This window comes from Myotis davidii, unplaced genomic scaffold (genome assembly GCF_000327345.1).
Source record: "Myotis davidii unplaced genomic scaffold, ASM32734v1 scaffold284, whole genome shotgun sequence".
In the NCBI taxonomy this organism is placed as follows: Eukaryota; Metazoa; Chordata; class Mammalia; order Chiroptera; family Vespertilionidae; genus Myotis; species Myotis davidii.
In genome coordinates, this window is record NW_006295261.1 from 390,020 (window position 1) to 397,814 (window position 7,795).

General features: G+C 40.2%; 1 long non-coding RNA gene across 1 annotated transcript in view; it reads left to right on the forward strand.

Moving 5' to 3' along the window:
* Window positions 1-7,126, forward strand: part of LOC107184112 — a 9,053-nt gene extending 1,927 nt beyond the window's left edge. The window contains exons 2-3 of the long non-coding RNA XR_001514931.1: window positions 5,409-5,471; window positions 7,043-7,126. This is a non-coding gene — a long non-coding RNA (uncharacterized LOC107184112). The remainder of the gene's footprint in view (window positions 1-5,408; window positions 5,472-7,042) is intronic.
* Window positions 7,127-7,795: the final 669 nt, after the last annotated feature.

Sequence of the window (7,795 nt, forward strand, 5' to 3'; positions counted from 1 at the left end):
TCCAGCTATGAGACCTCAGCTGGCTGAAAACATGTATCTGGGGTTTGTTTGGCTTCTATAATTGAAACTTTGTTGCTTTTGGAGCTGTTGCTTTCAGAACTCAGCCGTGGGCCGTGGCAGGTGGGGATCTTGGTTTCCTCCATCACTGAAGCAAGCAAGCCTCATGTTCCCTTCAAGCTGCCTGGCTGCCGGCCGCCATCTTGTCTGGCAGTTAATTTGCATATCACCCTGATTAGCCAATGGGAAGGGTAGCGGTCGTATGCTAATTACCATGTTTCTCTTTTATTAGATAGGATAGATGCTTAGTAAGCTGAGGATTGCTTGTGTGATGGACTTCTAAGTGTTCAGGAATGAGTGGGGGGCATTCTTAGATTTGAGGTTGATTCTGTGGTCACTGTTGCTCAGCTCCTCTTTTCACCTGGATTTATACATGTAGCCGTCCTGCTGGAGGCACTCTATCACCTCTCCTCTTATACCACCAAGCTTCAGGCTAAAATTTTACTTACTACACAAAGTTCCATTGAAAACAGACTCCAGGATTAGGTTTCTCTTTGCTTATAATTGAAAAGATTGTCATTATGACATATTCATAAGTGGATATATTTGATCATTTGCAGATTCTTCCTCCCTCCGGTCCTTCTCCGTTCTTTCTTTTCTTAATCAAAAATCCATATCTCAGAGGGATGCAAAAATACTGGGAAGAAGCATCTAATTCAACTGTGTTTTATTTCATTATGTTTCCTCTGAAGCACAAATCTTTCATAGTCATGCTGTCTTTCACAGCAGCAAGTTATGGTGACTTGGACATAGCCTTCTCCCTCCCCTCCTGGGAGCCCCAAAACGTCTCAGTTACTCTGCACCCCACCTACCCATGACGGTTCTTGTAGAGTTCCCTTTCTCCACACAGTTGTGGAAATTCCCACACAAGATGCTTTTAATTTACCCACACAGAGACCGGGCTAGAGTTCACCACGGGAGCTTCCAAGACTGGTTGCCAGAGCTGCCAGGCCTGGAGCTGTGCTGCTGCTACCGCAGTCTAGCTGCAGATCCCAGCCACGGGCCTGGGTGCTGCTGCGGCATTGGTGCCAGCATGCCACAGAGGTGCGGTTCTCAAGCACCTCAGCCACTGGCACTTTTGCAAAATGAGAAAAAGAGTGCTTTTTTGCAATAAGCGTTCTAGAACAGGCTTGGTTAGCCTGCAAGCACAGTAACTTAGACATACCATGCTTTCTTCCGAGTCGAACTGCATTGCTTCTGCTGCAGCCAGGACTTCCACCTGGAACTTAGTTGGAGCTCTGATCTTGCAGCTGCCTTGAGCCTGGTAAGCTGGGACCTTGCTGCCACCAATGCCTTGTCATTTGAGATCCCTGCTAATATTTTGGCCAATGTTTTTGAGGATAAAAAAAACCCAGAATGTTTCTTTCTTTAGTTTTGGAAATGGTGGGAAGGTCTGTACCCCAGAATTTCCAAGTTGTGGGATAGCTGTTAATTCCTAGGCACAGGGCTCAGACAAGCTGCTGGGATGCTTTGGGTTCTGCTCTCAGCTACTAACATTCACTGCCTTGCAACCCTCAGGTCCTTTGTCTGAATTACTGCACCAGATACCTTGCTCCATTTGGTAAATTTTCTGTTGTCTCCCATATATCTCATTTTATTTGAGGTACCCCCAACTAATCAGACATAGTTGTATAGGTATGAAGCCTAGTCGAGGTCAGGATTCAGTTATTTTCCCAGTAGGACCTGCGGTCTCAAGGAATGCAGTTTATGCTAAGAGATTCTGTGTCTGTGGGAGGGACAAAGGCTGGCAGGGCTCCTCGTTGTCCCTAACTTGGATGTATTTGAGGCTCAGTTCTAGCCCAGATAGGCTCTGCATTTCAGCCAGTGATAGCTCAGGTCCCAAACATTTTATTTACCTGTAGCTCTCCTACCCTCAGTACATGGTCCTCTCTTCTCCCTTTCTCCTCCCGGGCCTATCTAACCACCACTTTGACATCTCCTCCTCCCAAACAGGCCTGCTCAGAACAGCCACCAGTCTGCTCCATGTTCCTTGCGTTTCTCAGTGATTGGTCCATCTCTTTCCCACGGCCTTCTTTCATTTTCCTCAGAAAGAGAGTGTAAATTATGTATAAATACATTTCATACTTCACAATACATATTACTTATTTCTTACAACTTTTCCCACCTCAGTTGTGCAGTTGAAATGATCATCTATTTCAAACATTCAGGAATCTATAGAAACTAATATAACCTGTGCCTACATTGAACAAATGTGTAAACATTTGGCCAACTTTGCTTCAGATATTTTAAAATAAATCCAACGTTACAAGGTCTAGTCGAAGTCCTCTACTTCTCCCCAGCTCCTAACTCCTACAGTCCCCCAGAAGCAACGATTCCTGAGATACATTTCATTCCTTCCCACCAATGTTTTATGCATTTTGTTTACATGTGTGTATCCATATCTATGCATAATATTATTTTATGGATTTACAAGTGATATTAAGTACACAACATATTCCAAGTTAATTTCTTCATTGAAACTTGTTTTTCATATTTTTTTCATGTTGATCCGTTAGATGTAATTTATTTTAGCTGTTATAGAGATCACATTTGAGAATACACTACAATTGATATATCTATTTTCAATTGACATGTCAAATAGCTACTTTGAGCCCAGCTGGCATAGCTCAGTGGTTGAACATTGACCTATGAACCAGGAAGTCACAGTTCAATTCCCGGTCAGGGCATATGCCCGGGTTGTGGGTTTGATCCCAAGTGTGGGATGTGCAGGAGGCATCTGATTTCTTCTCATCACTGATATTTCTATCTCTCTCTCCCTCTCCTTTCTTCTCTGAAATCAATAAAATATATATTTTAAAAATAGCTACTTTGAAAAAGAAACTTCCTTTTTCCCACTCTTCCAACTTTTGTCTTATTACTTCTGAAAAATGAAAAATGTAATTATTACTTCCTGATTCTGATTATTGGTTCAATTCTAGAAGCCTTCTTACCTTATTGGGCTTACTTCAGTGTGGAAGGAAGTAAATTGATACATGAACTAAAAGACAAGCAGATTAAGGATGGGAAAGGGGTACAAAATTGTAACTCTGAAATGATGACTTGAAGATGCTCGAAGGGCTTACATAAGATTCATAAAGATGCTGTGGCTGATTCAGCAAGAGCACAGGGCTCTGGAGTATGACAGCACAAGCTGATTCTAGTGCCAGTCTTTTCTAGTCTGTGGATTTAGCAATTCTAACCCTCTAAAAACTTTCTTAATCTCAAATCATGGAGTGTTTATAGAATTGGTTTTTAAAAAAATATATTTTTACTGATTTCAGAGAGAAGGAAGAGAAAGGAGAGATAGAAACACCAATGATGAGAGGGAATCATTGATTGGCTGCCTCCTGCACGCCCCCTACTGGGGATTCTGTAGGCCGACACTCTATCCATTGAGCCAAACCAGCTGGGGCTATAGAATTGTTTTGAGAATTAAATGAAGTAATTCATATAAGGCTTGTAGTACAGTGCCTGGCACAAGCTAAGTTTGCTGCTCATATTGGTTATGAGTAATAGTTATTACTTACTTCAATGCAGATATCTCTGTTTTGGTAGTGGGGTCCAAGTGAGGACCGACCTCTGCTTTGTGGCTGGAGTGCTCCCTCTCCTTCTTTATTATGTGGCTTAAGAAGGGATAGAGAGGGAATTACTGTAAGCTCTTATAAACTCAAGCTCATATAGAAGAGCCGCTCCCCTCTTCTTTTTCAAAGGCAAGATAGATTTTTGGATGTCTTGAGAATTCTGTATTAATTCAAGGGAATTATTCAATATCCTAACATCTTCTAAGGACATTATCAATATTAGGATATAAAGATTATGTTGAAATATATTCTATAAAAATAACTTCAATAATTCCACTACATTTACTGTTGTTTAAGATGGTATTTTCAGATGTATGTTTTAACTTATCCAAGGTGTGTGTGAACCTATTCAACTATTTGTTTAAACCCATCTCTGAATGAAAATCTTTATTAGAAATTAAACATGTATATATGCAGATAAAGGTAGGAATAGACTATCAGGTTCAGGGGAAACTTTATGGCTTGAGAGATTTCAGTGACTCCATTTTGATTCTCATAAAACCTGTCTTGTACAACTGCTCCTTGAAGGCATTATTCAGCCAAATACACGCATGCTCTTGAAAGAGACAAGGTTTGTCCTTTGCTGCGAAAAATGCTCAGGCTACGAGTAGAATGGAAACCTCTTCAGAGTAGCTTTGTCTTTCCAATTCTCAAATAATTCGTAGGTCTTACTCACAAATTGGTTATTTCAAATGGCTCTATCAAGACAGAAACAGTGGCTGTGATGCTTACAGCCAGAGAGACAGACGGAAGTGGTGCCAAACTGGGGTGCTGAACACAAGGTAAATTCACACAGATGGCTGTTCATTGTGGAAATATTTTGAACAGTGATGCACTAATCCTGAGGATGAACGGAGCGGGTGTGTTGGTTAAGCCCTAAACCCTCAGGTAGCCAGCAATGGGTCATGGCCCTCTCTCAGTCAGTCTGAGTTCTCGTTCTCTTTATTCTCTGGACATTCTGAAATTTTCATTTCTTTCACAGGGATAGCTTTGGGAAATGAGCTTTGGGAAATACTGCATACCTCTGTTAGGACGAGGCTCCTAATACTAGTTTTGTACCTGTTTTCCCAAACTGCTTTATGCAAAGACTTTCCCACATATAATAATGGCTATATAACAACTAAGATACATGCTTTTTATTCACTGCATTTGTACGAAAACTATTAAATCCTCAAGGACTACCTGTGGCTACATGTAGAACTACTCAGTAAGGAAATATAAAGGCGATCTTCATTAAGGGATACAAATAATGTAAATGGAAACTGGCAGTGTGTAAATAAGGATAATACGGCCATGATTTCTACACTGAGACCAATTTTGAGTATGAGTTTTTCCTTAGATAATTCAAATAGTTATGGTTGATGGATTTAAAATAATTTTATATTTCAATGGGAATCTTTTTTTCCTACATTTTCTTATAGAGACTTCTTCATTTTGACAAAATAAATATTTGTATTTACATAATTCAAATTGCAGCTAGAATTTAGGAATAAATAGCCTTATAAGAGTTCTTACAGAGATTTGCTGAGACAGATTTCCTACATGCTTTCTAAGGAGAAATCTTTGACTTTTATTATTTTGCCAGTTAATGGAATAATAGTGTAGAAATCTAAAAATAGTATGCCAAGAATAGATCCTGAAAGGGGGGCAAGAAGAGAAGAAATGAAGAGAGTCTCATATGAATTTAGATATCATGAGGTATCATACTCTCGATAAAAATTTTTATATTGTTTGAGACTCCCCAAGTAATTGTGATTTTTCTTCTTACAGATATCTCTACGTGTCTCATAACCTCCCCTGCCTGTAACCCTGAGCACCGATGCTTGACCTACTGTAAGTCAAAAAGTCATGTATGGGGAAGAAAATCAGCTTTGCATTTTCACCTCTTTCCTGAGCTTCAATTAAAAAAAGATTTAAATCATAAACAGAAATGGAAAGACCTTTGTTTCTGTAAGCAAATGTCTGACCTTGTTCTAAATTGATAAACTGCATAGGTCTAGCTTTATTAATTTAAAATCCAAACTAGTGATAATGGTTGGTACTTAATACATAATTGCTGTTGTTGATGATGAATATAGGTAAGAAAAGAGTGTGGAGATGCATTTTTTCCCTTTTGTGGCTTGCTAGTAAAAATTTCCTTTCCAAACCATTGTAGAGCGACTCTATTTGTAGGTCTTTTAAAAAATGTATATTTTTATGGATTTTAGAGATGAAGGGAGAGGGGGAGAGGGATAGAAACATCAGTGATGAGAGAGAATCATTGATCAGATGCCTCCTGCATGCCCCCTACTGGATATGGAGCCCACAACTGGTGACCTCCTGATTCATAGGTCAATATTCAACCACTGAGCCACACAGGCTGGGCTATTTGTAGGTCTTACAACAGTGGGTCAATTATGCATCCCATTATAATTGGGTCTAGACACAGTTTTTATCTTCACATGGAAACAAATTGAAGAGAAGTATGGGACACCATTCAGAATTGTTGGCAATTTTAATTGTTAAAAGAAAAGAAGTCACAAAAGCAGGAGAACAAAGGCCTCATCCTGGCTGATTAGATGATTTAACCAGCAGTTGGTGTTGGCACAAAAAGTCAGCCAAACTGTTAAAAAATTCCCAGGGGCTGGAACTCTGTCCTCTGTGGGGAAAAAAATCCAAAATGTATCCCTCATGATACCTTTTGGTACACAGATTTCCATTATTAATTTCTAATTTGAAGAAAAACATAAAGATATGGCACTGCAAGAAAAGCCAAGGGTGGGACACATCAACATAAAAGGAAGTGGCTTTTCTTCAAGGGAGGCTTTCCTTTGAGTCTGGGAGGCAGAGTATCTAGTCTTGTATTATCGGAGTGTCTCCTGCTGCCTGCATCTAAGCAACCTTGGCTCACATATTGATGTTCCGAGGAAAAGATCCCAGGGAAAATGGATTGGAAAAGTACTTACTCTTATTGTGCGGAGCCTCTGCAGTGTGGAGTGACATGCACAAGATCCTTCTCCAAGAACTAAGCACTGTGTATCTATTTTTGGCATCACATTTATAAAGGGGGACCGTGCTTACTGGGATACAGGGAAAAAAAAAACGCTTTCAAGATTTACATTCAGCTCTACCATTTTATAACATTTTAGGCTGCAGTATTTTTATAGATTATGCTAATTTGTTAGTGAGGTTTATTAGCTATGTGAGTCTCGGCTCTTAGTACAGGAAAGGCCAAATGGTCAGGGAAGCTCTAAGTGTTTTCTGACAAATCCCCCTGTGCTAATAGGAAGTATTAACCACACACACGAGGTTAATGAAGTTCTCTGTTGTTTTTTTTTTAATGAACTTTTTGCTCTTTTTTGGATGATAAGAAGCTGGTGTTTTGTGCACATGTCCAGCTCATGTGACAGTCTTCATTCTTTCAGGAAAAGAAAGTTCTCTTCCTTCTTCTGCGGTCTTCAGTGAAGATTCTAAGGCCAAGTTCTCCATTTTCCAGCTTGAATTTGTTGACTTTTGTTTTACATATACCCCGTAAGTTTTAGGCTAAAGTCAGTTAGGCCACTAATGTTTTTTTAACCTATGGGATCAGACCTGTTTCAAACTGTTGTCCAGTAAGACCATGAATATTGGCTTCAAACACTTGAAATCAGCATAATCTTCTCTGAAGAATATTAGGAACCTAACTATGTTCAGTAGGGGTTCCCAACATCATGGTGAGCTTTTGGGATCTGGCAGATTTGAATCCTTCCCAACGGCCATGTGAAGCCAAACTCTGATGAGGTGCAATAGCCAGCAAACAAGTTGAAGCCTATGTTCTGGAAAAGATAAACAGGCAGAGCATTTGCTCACAGCAGAGCAGAGTGAGTTTCAGGAGGGATGCTAAAGGCCAGATGGCCCTGCAGAGGTCTGCCAAGATTTCTGAGGCCCTGGGTCACCCAAGCCAATAAATGGACTGTGCTCTGCCTATTATACAGATAGCATGAGGGCAAGGAGTCCTGGTTATTTAGCAAAAAGATAGGTTCCAGGCTAGAAAAAAATGTGGGGCTTTCTCTTTAGCTGCTTCCTAACAGTGGCTGGACTTTGTGATCTTTGCATTTGCTGTGTTTTGCTCATTTGCTCAGTAGCTCATTGATTGCACAGGTTCTGTTTGGGTGGTGTTTGATTCTCACTGACTGCCC